This window comes from Ambystoma mexicanum, chromosome 1p (assembly GCF_040938575.1).
Source record: "Ambystoma mexicanum isolate Mex_15411 chromosome 1p, UKY_AmexF1_1, whole genome shotgun sequence".
NCBI lineage: Eukaryota > Metazoa > Chordata > Amphibia > Caudata > Ambystomatidae > Ambystoma > Ambystoma mexicanum.
Genome location: NC_090921.1, coordinates 214,358,699 through 214,369,259, shown reverse-complemented (window position 1 = coordinate 214,369,259; position 10,561 = coordinate 214,358,699). Strand labels below are relative to the sequence as shown.

At 46.7% G+C, this 10,561-nt stretch overlaps 1 protein-coding gene across 3 annotated transcripts in view; it reads left to right on the top strand.

Moving 5' to 3' along the window:
* Window positions 1-359: 359 nt before the first annotated feature.
* Window positions 360-10,561, top strand: part of LOC138567882 (calpain-5-like) — a 167,027-nt gene continuing 156,825 nt past the window's right edge. Inside the window, exon 1 of one of the 3 annotated variants that reach the window (XM_069646379.1) lies at window positions 360-601. The gene's annotated coding sequence lies outside the window, so the exon portion shown is untranslated. Of the gene's footprint in view, window positions 606-1,135; window positions 1,271-10,561 lie in introns of those variants that run through there. The other 2 variants (XM_069646377.1, XM_069646378.1) reach the window with 2 other exon arrangements.

Here is a 10,561-nt window from a genome sequence, read left to right as displayed (position 1 = left end):
GCAGAATTACTATCAGTTTACAAGTGGTGGAATGGTGGTGTTAGTCCCCATTTATAGGACTCTGTGGGGATTTCAGTGGCATTACCACTGGCGGCAATTCCGATTTTGACGATGCCTCCAGCATTTTGCTGGAGGTTTTTCATCCACCCCACCACCAAGTTTGCAGTACAGAGGGGCGGTAAAGCAGTGGTAACTATGTTACCACTGCATTACCACCGTTTTCTCCTGCACCACTGTACTTGTTGTAATGAGTTCTGGTTATTCCCGAGAGTGCATGCCCTCGGATCGCTGTCTACTGATAGCAGTGATCGGAGGCCCCGCCTGGGCGGAGCCGGTAGTGGCTCTGGCCGGGCCTGGCTGTGAGTCAGTCCCGGAGCAACACAATGTTTGCAGATCCAGTTTCGAGGGACGTCCTCCGGGAACTCGCTCTCTTCAGGAAAAGTAGTCGCACCGGTTCGGGGAAGTACCCTGGCGAAAAGAGGCACGAAGAAACCCTGTGCAGCCGGAACCCTCGGAAAGTTCCCGCACGGAAGGTAGAGGGCCGGCATCTCCTCGATCCGCCATCACGGGGGTCTACCTGCTGGAACTCTCCGGAACGCACGTCAGTAAGTCCCTGGGTACCACAAGTCGCATGCTGAAATGAGCCAGGCACTGGGCAGATATGTGTGCAGTACTGGTGGTTTTATCTTTATATGTGTGGCGCTTGTAGTCCCGGGTTCTGAAATTGGGTCTGCATGTCCCAGAATGCAACAACAAAAACAGAACGGGACTACCATCGCATGGGTTGGTATGTGTGGCCCAGGTCCGACCATCCACACATCTACGCTGCCAGACATGCATAAGGGGGAGGGTCGTGGTGGCAAGCAGGGGCACTAAGCGCATACACAGACGCAGTGCCCAGGTAACTAAGACTTCTATTTACAGAGTGCACTTCTCTGTTGATAGACAGCACGGAAGAAATGGTGCAGCCGGGCAAGTGGTACGGAGGCGTCAGGTCGGCCACTACTGTGTGCATACATCGTTTTCTTTTTTTCTTCCGGGCAATGAGATAAGGAGGCCGGCCTCCTCCCAGGGCGGGATCGAGCGCACCTCACGGTGCCAGCTCCGAGAACAGGTGTGCCGGCTGCGAGCACTTGGCTTCCAGTGATCGTGGGGCAAAGAAAGGAAGAGGTCTGTGGAGGCACGCACGCACGCAGTCAGTCCCGAAGGTGTTCCTCACCACTCCCCGCTGACTACCAGTGTGCTCTTGGACATCCCACCTGCATAGCCGGTAAGATTGGCGTCCTGAAGCGCACTCCTTGCTGCGGTGATCATCACGAGTCCAGTGAAATGGGTACCAACGAGACGATGGCCATTATGGCAACACCTGTACCTGAAATGCTTCGGAACTGCCCGGTCTTCTGCGGAAGCACGTCGCCCTGCCACCTTGTCACAGCTGCTCTCTTGACTTTTAGCCAACAATACTTTGCTTGCTGGGCTACGTGGGCTTGTTGCAAATGTGATGGTGATATGCAAAACTGCAAGTTCCAGAATGCAAAGCGCTGTCGCCTGAAACGTGCTGTACTATCACTTGCCATTTATATAATCATAGTATTTATAGAATAAGGCTCGTTATCCCGCAGTGAGAGCAAGTTACTCGCCACATAGCCACCACGGTCTAAATAGCTATGCGAGATGTATTGATTTTTCCTGAGGTGTGGGCTGTCGGGCGCCAGGAGGGTTTACAATTTGCACTGTGCACTCTACAAATCATACACGAAGAGCAGAGAGAAGCGCCCAGAGGCAGGTTTTGTGTGCATGGAGCGCTAAACTGGTTCGGCGTTTCTTCAACAGGAAGCCGCCTCGGGGTGCTGAAATGCTGTAGCGTTGCGCAGACTCAGAGCAGGTGGTTTAAACAATCACGTTATGTTACCCTAGGGTATTTGCACAGCACTCGTCCTACCATCCATTATATTTCGAGGGGGGTAAGGAGGGAGGGGTGGAGGAGGCCTCTGCTCTTTGAGTTTTGAAGGTGGCTCTCGGTTGTGATGGGGATCAGTGACATTTTAGGGTGTGGTGGAGCAAGGACCTGTGGTATGCAGAGGCTGTTGACGCGCCGTGTAGTGTTATATTTTGATGTAGCACTTTTACCAACTGGTGGGGCTGTTTCTTTATTTTTTTTATTTATTTATGTATTTCTAAAGTGCCGAAAGCCCGCAGGCACCGGGGCGCTCTAACATAAACACAAAGGACCATCCATAAAACACGGCACAAGGAGAGGAATCGGAGGCTCAGGGAGGGAGTGTTGTAGTCCATGCATAGGATGGCGTTATCTAACCGGGTGTGATTTTTCTGGCTTCCTGGAAGGTTTTCAGATGACTATCTCTTCCGTCAGTGAGGGGGGCAGGAGGTTCCATGATTTAGCCGCCTTAACGGGAAAAGATTTTCCAAGGCCCTTTTCCCTTTTGTCTCTGGGACACCTGATCAGCTTTTTCCCGGCTGATCGTAATGCTCTGCTTGGCTCGTATTGAGGGATCCGTTTTTTTAGGAATGAGGGGGGAGGAGGGAGGGTGCATTTATGGGCAAGTGATAGTTTTGAAGAGGATTCTGTCTTGAATGGCCAGCTAGTGTAAGCTTTTCCCATGCTGTGTATTAACGATGCACACAGCATTGTTTTGTGTTACTTAGCATTTGCTTAGATTTGTTCCTGAGGCTCCCACCAACAGGCCATTGCAGGAGTGCAATTTAGATAGAACGGTGGCTCGGGCAATAGTTTCTGCGTTCTTCTGTGATACGTAAGGTCAAGTGTTTCTCAGAAGATGAAGGGAATAATTGCAGCTTTTTATGGTTTGATTGACATGTATATCGGATGGCAGTGAGGCTTCCAGGTGGTTTCCAAGCGTTTTTACTATTTCTCGGACGGGGGAAGCTGTTAGTACCAATTTGGAGTTTAGAGTAGTTCATGTCCAATTTGGTTCGAGAAGCTTGGGAGCCAAAAATCATCTGCTCTGTTCTGTCCCCATTTATACAAAGCCAGTTGTTTGACAGCCATGTCTCTATGAGATGGTATATAGCCGCTAGGGTGGCAGCCTCGTTTCCATAGTAACCTGTGATTTCTAGGACCAACTGTCGTCCACGTAGTTTGTGAAAAGCACACCCCTATCGTCAGCAGTGCCCATAGGGGCCTGACATAAAGATTAAAGGACAGTGGGGATACACTTGCCCACTGCACATCCCCACACCAGATTGGGGACTTGGAGGATCGTGCCTCCCCCCCAGAGAATTTGGGCTTCCCTACCTGAGAGGGACCATTCAAGTGCTTGATTAGAGCATTGACCCAGTTGTCCAAGTGTTTCCTTCAGAATACCGTGGTCCACAAGATCGAATGCGGCAGATAAATCCAACAAGGTCAGCACCCCCAGTTTACTTTCTCGATAAGTTGAAGCATGTGAGACTGAAGATCTATCAGGGCAATCTCGGTGCTATAGTTTGGTCTGAAACCTGATTGCTTAACATGTAGGATATTTTCAGCTTCAATGAATGACTGGTATTGCTTGTATGCAGCTGTATCAAGGATTAAAAGAAGGATGTTGCAATTCGGAATACGTCTGAGGTTTTTAGGCTCTTTAGGATCTAGTTTCAGCTTTTTTGGAATGGGTGTGGTTTCCACCGTTTTAATGCCATTAGGCACTTTTCCATCCTGGAAGAATGCATTAACAAATCTAGTTAGAAAGGGCGCAAAACTTTCCTTATGGGTATTATTTTTTGGAAGGAACAATGTTCTCTGAACTTGCTGTTGGCTTCATGGTTTATAGAATGTCTATCATGTCACTTGTTTCTAATCTGAAAAATATAAAAGTCAGGCATATCTGGCTGGCTATGTTATACTCTTTCTGGCCCATGGTATTGCCTTGTGTAGTATTAGTCATCAGAACATCTTTCATTTTTGTACGAGATTTGGTGATTTTCTCGTTAAAGGCAGAGCTGTAGTATCTTCTGTGGTGGGTATAAAAGGTACCTGGAGAGCATTAGGTTTCTCTAAGGATTTGACAATCTCAAACAGCTTCCTAGAGCTGTTCGATGCTTTTTCAATGTCTTAGTTGTAAACATTTCTTTTGTTCTCCATCACCCTCTTTTTGTAAGTCTTACCTGCTTGTTTCCAAGCCTCTTTCGCTGTCTCAGATTGGCTTTTGATCCAAATGGATTCAAGTTTTTTAGGTCTTTCAGTTCTTCGTATAAACCATTTCTGATGTGTCGGATCCGTTCTGCTTCTCAGAGGTGCCACACGGTTAACTAAAGTATTCTTGATATCTTTTTACAGAGGTCTACTACTGAGTCATCATCTGAGGCATCTTTCATGATGGCATTTAAGCGGGATACAAGCTCAGTTGAGACTAGTCTTTTAGAATTCCTGCTACTGATTGATTTGGCGGGGTTGGGTGATTACATGTTCACTGAGTAGCTGCAAGGTTGGGTCAGGTCTGCTTGAATGCTTAGTTTGTTGGTGTAAATCCAATCAAGGATGTGATTTTTTTTTTTTTTAATTTTTTTAGTTTTTTTTTATTTTTTTTAAATAATTAGTGGGGTTGTTGTTCATGACTATGTATTGGGCGCTGGTTAAATCCCTTTAAATTTGGATGGCCTCTTTATCGGTCTTGTCACCTTTCCATCTATTGAAGTCACAGAGGAGAAGTATGGCTCTATTGGTGCCTTCCAAGGTACTTAGGGTGCATTAGTTCATCATTAAAGTATGGCAGTGGGTTGAGAGATCTGTAAAGGAGTATGATGTTATTGCAGCTGTTTGGATTAGGATTCAATTTAGTTAAAAGGATCTTACACTCTTGGCAGGAGATTGGTGCAGAAAACAGGCCTAACTCTGTTCTTGCAATTTTGGCCACACCCTCCCACCACCCCGCATTTCCAGATTCTCAATTTTTACAGAGGATGGAATAACCAGGTGGAACTGCCATGCTAATGCCTGGTCCGCTATAATTGTGTATCCAAGTTTCAGTAAGGAACAGAAAGACAACTGGACAATCTGCAATCATGTTGTGGATCTTGATAGCATGATTATTTAGTGGCCTCGTGTTTAAAAGTGCCATTTTTAATGAAGTAACCGCCGTCTTTTTAATCCGAGACAAATCAGCGTTACTTTGAGGGTCAGATATCGTTTTTTTGTCCAGGGATATTTTCTGTTTGTGATGCGGCTTGGGGTGTGGGTGGGGGGGTTATGGGATAAAGTTGGTCCAGTGAAGGCTCTTTGGTCGTGATCTAAGAGTTTATCAGTATTGGCACAGCTAATTGTTCAGTCGCTGTGCCGTAATCCATTTTAGAGTATTTCAGTTTGTTAATAAGCGCAATCCGATTTGCTCGGAGGGCTGCTAAGGATAGAGATTCACCTTCTGGGTAACCCATGTTGGAGGGGAAAATATACTGGAGAAGACAGATTTGAAAGCCAAAGATATAGAAAGAAAAGGAGGAGATTACCGGATTCACGATGAGGACTGGCAAAGACCGGCTAGGCTCTGAAGCGCCAGCGCTGAAGCGCCTGACGTTTCCTAAGGAGCCTGGCAGTGGTCTCTTGGATCTGTAGTGCCTAGTGCAGAGCTTTCTCTACTGATGGTGCCAGAAGTTCCTAATGCGGCCAGTAATGAGAGATTTCTCTTGTTATGACGGAGGACAGATATGCAATCTACAGACCACGTAATGCACAAAGATTGATTTGTTAATGCCAATGTACACGGATCGTAGAAACACAGCTGATTTAAAAATTCACAGCCTGTATGTGTACAACAGATTACAATCTCAATAGATGCAAAATTCAAAATACTCCTAACTACTGCTCTTGGACAGGCAACCAAGATAGTATTGGTGAGCACAATCAGCGTGTTACCTTGGTGATATCAAACAAACCCCTATTTCTGCCTCGTGGTCCCTGAAGTGCCAGAGTGCATTGGTTGGGAGTGGGGCTGTGATAACCTAAGATGGTAGAAGAGGTGGCAAGGTCAGATGTTTTTGGTGAGTGCTGGCAGAGGGTGTTGCGTTTGGTGTGTGTGGGTAGCATATTATGAGGTAGAAGGCAGCTTTTGAACATGCTTATAAGGGGTGCAGGCAGTCGAGACCCCGATGGGCATTTGGTGTATCTTAGTGCAACAATGAGTACTTCCTGGCAGTGATACAAGCGTACAAAATAAGAAGTATAACTGTGACTCCGGCGGTGGACAGAGTAGAAGGAAGGGAGCAACATGCAACACGTTTCTCAAGGGTTGCAGTCTTGCTGGTTTACAGCCAATTGAGTTGTAACCGATTTCAGTTGAGCTGTAACTGATATCCAGAGGTAAAATTGAGAAGTGTGCTTTAACTTCACAAAGGACAGTTCCGGAATGATGAAAATGGTTGCATAAATTAGTGGAGCTGTTATCAGTAAAAAATAGAAGTAGTGGGACACCGCTCCCCGACTGTTCCCTCTCACTTCAACCACTGTTTCCTGGTAGTGGTGCATGTTGAAGCACAGTCGAGGAGACTCCACTGATGGCAGACGGCAGGCAGAATATATCACAGGGGAGCAAAACATGAGCAGGCAGTGGGAGCTTAGCAAGTGAACAGTTCGGGCATCCCGGAGTAGAGCAACGCGGGCACATGCTGCTGCGGAATATCCCAGAGCAGAAAACAGTGGGGCGATTAGTGCCTACATCATGGTGAGTATCTAGGAGCGAACAGCTGTTAAGCATATATATCGGCTAGCACAACTGTGGTGATGTTGAGGAGAATTCTCATTTATGTTCTAATTCCCATCAACCTTAGAGACCCACCAGCTCTTTTGCAGGATTTGGGACTTTTCATTTTCACCCTGGAGTGAGTGAGACCTTTTTCCCACCCTCTCATGTGTTTTGATATGATTTGGATTATGTGTTTCCCTTGTTCTCGAAGTCTGACAAACTCCATAGGCATCTACTTTTTGTATAGTGAAACGCACCACCTTCAGTGTCGTGTCACAGAGACATCTTTTAGATTTCTCATACGGTTTAAATACCTTTTCTTGTGTGAACTACTGTTCCCAAGAGTAGTAAAGTGAAATTGACTTTACTTACCCTTTTCTCTTTGTAGGCCCAGCACACACCATCTTATGTGGAGTGCTGGGGGGGGGGTTACCTAGTAGCCCCATATCCTACCTTCTCATGTAACATTTTTGTTACCCTCTCTACTTTAAATGGCTGGGGGTAGTGGTTAAATTTTTCCTTCCATTGTGCTTTTCTACTGCAGGCCGAACCCTCAGCTGCAGTACAGCACCCATGGGTGACTTTTTTGTCAAAATGGCCCTGGTCTTCTTTTTCTGCCATTTTCTGTTTGTCAGAACTTTCTTGGGGTTTACTCTGTCCGTTGTGACAGGTTTGAGCCCTTTGTTTGTTTTGCCTTTGGTGGGCTTCCCCTGTCCTTTTGTCTCTCAGAATGCCTGAATGAAACTGACAGCCACCATGCCATGTGATTCACAGCCTACACTGTGCTTGAATGGGAGAAACCTAAAAGGCGAGGATTGTGGGACTACAGGCAGAGATGACCGCTTGGTGAAACACCCAATGAAGAAACCGTGAACAAAGCTTGCTGCGTCCTACTGCACCTTTTAATTGCCCGGTGAATCCCTGCTGCTGTGCTGAACTCCTTTTTTCACCTCAACAGAGCAGCTCCGGATGTCACGACTTCTCCCCTTGGAGTAGTGGGACCAACTATAACTGTGAGACAAACTCCACTGGACCACTATCCCCGACTTCCTGTGCCTGTCAGTTGCTTCGGAAGCCCAATCCCAGGGATAGAGTGTCTGTAGTCGAGTGCCATGTCTGATGCTGAACACATCTGGTTAGAAGCCCCTGGAGTCTCCTGAGACCCTCCAGAAGTAGGACCTCCAGAGTCCTCTCACTAGAGTGCAGGACCGAGGGAGCGAAGAGAGTCCAACCGGGGCCCAAGATCCGCAACAGTGCTATTTGCTAAGCGCTGAAACCGCAAAGTGCTGCTGAACTGAAAAGAGGCCATAGCTACCGATGGGTTTCCAAGTACCACCGCAGGAGCCCCCCAGACGTCCTCACTCTTGTCCCCATGACTGAGGCTCAGGAACAAGGGTCTGCACTGCTGTAGCAAGACAGAATCCAGCTGGACCACTCTTCCTCAAACCAGAGGTACTGTGTAGGCTTGGGGTACGTACCTTATTGCTTTTTACCCACACTAAAAGACTCTCTAACTTTGTGCAAGACTTTGATCTAAGAAGTGCACCAGATCCATAGATGGTGTCGCAAAAGACTTTGGCTGTCCTGGCTCCCTCAAGACTCTTCTAGTCCATTGACTTTGATACTGTTTGTCCCTCATAGGTGGTAGCTTGTTGTATACTATTACTGCTGGGAAAAGCGTATCTAGATTTCATTGGAAGATTTAGTTGTCCTCACATATACTGAGATACTGTCTCGTTTCCTTCACTAACTGTTCCTTTCTGAAACTTCAGAATCTGCAAATTACACTAGTGAGATATATAAATGCCATTACTTTTCTTGTGATTAAAGTCACCTCAGGGTGTAGAAATTGTGTAAGAAGCATATCCAAAGATTATTCACTAACCTGTTGTTATTCTGAAAAGTAATTCTAAAGTTTATTTACATTATTATAAAGAATTGCCTTTTTAAAGAATGCTTAAAAACGACTGAAACCTTGAGTGTAAGTGTTACTTGGCTACTTGTATTTACAGATTTCATTTGTACAGCTATACTGCTCACATTTATCCCTCTTGAGATAGGCCTGGCTGCTCAGTCACACTACCATCTTGTGTAGTACAGACCTATACCAAAAGGTGGGTTACCTAATACCAAGCAGATAAGTGTTGTGTAGTCTCACACAGTGTGACTGCATCAATTCGTACCTAACCGGTGGGAGCACCTTAGTACTTGTCTAACCAGGGCAACAACTTGGGTGTATGCAGAGGAGGTTCACTGAGAGTGAACACCTGACAGGCTCCAAATGAGTAGCTCCTTATGCTGCAGTCGCTCTCTTTGAAGAAAACACTTTGAGTATTTGTAGCATGCACAGCGCGAGTTTCTTTTGTAAAATAAAAGTCGGTTTTGTTTGCTGTTTGTGTGTGGAGCCATACCACAAATACAAAGTGCTTATTGTTACGCTCACCTGGCTCCCACAGGGGCGTCGATCGGACCCGGACAGCTGCGACCTACTCCAACGTGAAGCGTAGTGCAGAGGTGACAGACTGGACCATCTAATCTCATCTGCTTGACCCGTAGAAGTGTTCTCCTGCAAGTGGAGAAAGGGATTTAGCCACCCGTGGATTCTAGTAATGGCACCCACTGTTCTCCCCACTAATCACCACCGATATTCACTTTCAGTAAGCTCACCTTATGTTTTTAAATGATGAGCTCTCCATCCTGCGTGGAATGCAGGGGAGCGTAGATACCAGTTACTTCACTGGTTTGAAGGCGTTGGAAGAGTTCCAGATGAATAATGACTCCGAGGTTCCAGGCGAGAACCCATAAGTATAAAGTTCAAAGAGTTCAATATGTCCGATGTTCACTCTTGTACATTCCTTTCTTGTGTTGCAGCTGGATCCAAGGGAAGATTGTCTTGTGGCAGCTGATGGTATTCAGGTAAGAGTCTGTATTACCCAACACTGTCCGGTAAAAGATGTGTGTATTTAAATTGCTGGTTTCTCTCCCCTTACAGGTGCGGCGTAAGAAGTTGCGGTTTGTTACAGAATAATGCCTCCGGTTGTTAATCAGGTAAGTCTATGGTGGAGAGGTTGTATTTGTTGGCTCTCTTGGCTCACCTTCTGTTTCTTTTGTCCCCTAGATGGTGGAATTCGGTGAAGAAAATGGAGGCTGCGCCGGATCAAAAAATTCAGTGAGGACTGGTGAGTATGGGGCGGCGCTGCAGCTGGTGATGCGATGCATGTAGAATAATGTCCTTTTCAAGTTCAAAGACGTGATGGAACCGGAATTCAGGTAAGGATTGAAATAATATCTGTATTCTAACCTTTCCTTCTTCTTTCTTCTATTGCTAGGAGCTCGGGATTCGAGACGGGCGTGGCTGAAGACTGGATGCTGACTGCAGGCACGGTGAGCGTTACGCTGCTGGAAGCAGAATAACGCGAAGCATGTGCTGCTGTTTGGGCGTGGTTTAAATAGCCTCCAAAGTTGTTCCAGGTAAGAAGTCCCTAGAACCACACCTGAGTAAAAAATTGTCCCTGTAGTAAAATAGTCCCATCCAGGCCTCACGTTGGCTTGGATTCATTTGCAGCATGGTCTGCATGAGGCAAGTAAAGTCTATGAGCCTGGCGCCTATGGCGCCAGGACTGATTTCTATTATGAGCCTGGCGACTAAGGCGCCAGGACTGAACCCAGGCAGCCCCCAGCCGGGGCTGCTGGAGTTTTATTAAATATCTGGACGCCTGCTCCCGGGGCTGATGGGCTTGATCCGGATGCCCGGGGGTAGGCATCATGACACTTCTACCTCTGTAACAGTTTGAGAGGCCACCCTCAAACATGGGGAGTTACTTCCCTCCCCAATCAAGGTGTGCGACAACTGTTAGTCAGTT